Genomic DNA, 635 nt, shown 5'->3' with positions numbered 1-635 from the left:
CACATCCATACACATACCTACAGATGCACACACTTAGTGTGCGTGTAATACTAAACTGTTTTTTTTGAGATACGGTTTCCTAAACTTTGTAATTGTTTTCTAGGTGGAGGAAAGTTTCCCAAACTTCTCCCTTCTCCAAAGAAGAAAAGTTGATAAAACTTTTATTAAACTTGTCTCACTTCCTTCTACTTTCTAAGGGACAGAAGAAACTCGCCCCCTCCCCTCGCCTGAAACCATGACTCATCCCCCGCTCCAGGGCAAAGTCTGATATACCGCCCCCCCAATCTGCCCTGGCTCAAACCATTTCCAAACAAAGGAGGGGGCTACCCTCTCCCCCTGAAAAGTCACTTTGGTTTCTCCTACCCCGCCTCCAAAGCGCGTACCTGGCCCAGTCCATTTTCCTAACTGGGGGGGAAAGACACTTGGGCAACAGGTGCTTTGGTTTCTCCCACCTGGCCTCCAAGGCGCGCACCCGGGCGAGCCCATGTTCATAACGCGAGGGGGGGAGATGTGTGGAATATCTCATTGGAATTTGAAACTAGGCTCCTCCCCTTCTCAAACTTTCTTTGGTTTCTCCCACTCCGGCTTCAGGGTGGGCACCTGACCGAGTCCATATCGATAAGGGCGGGGGGGGG

Source organism: Crocodylus porosus, unplaced genomic scaffold, assembly GCF_001723895.1.
Source record: "Crocodylus porosus isolate Cpor-Errol unplaced genomic scaffold, CroPor_comp1, whole genome shotgun sequence".
Lineage (NCBI taxonomy): Eukaryota > Metazoa > Chordata > Crocodylia > Crocodylidae > Crocodylus > Crocodylus porosus.
Note: the sequence above shows the minus strand (reverse complement) of the source record.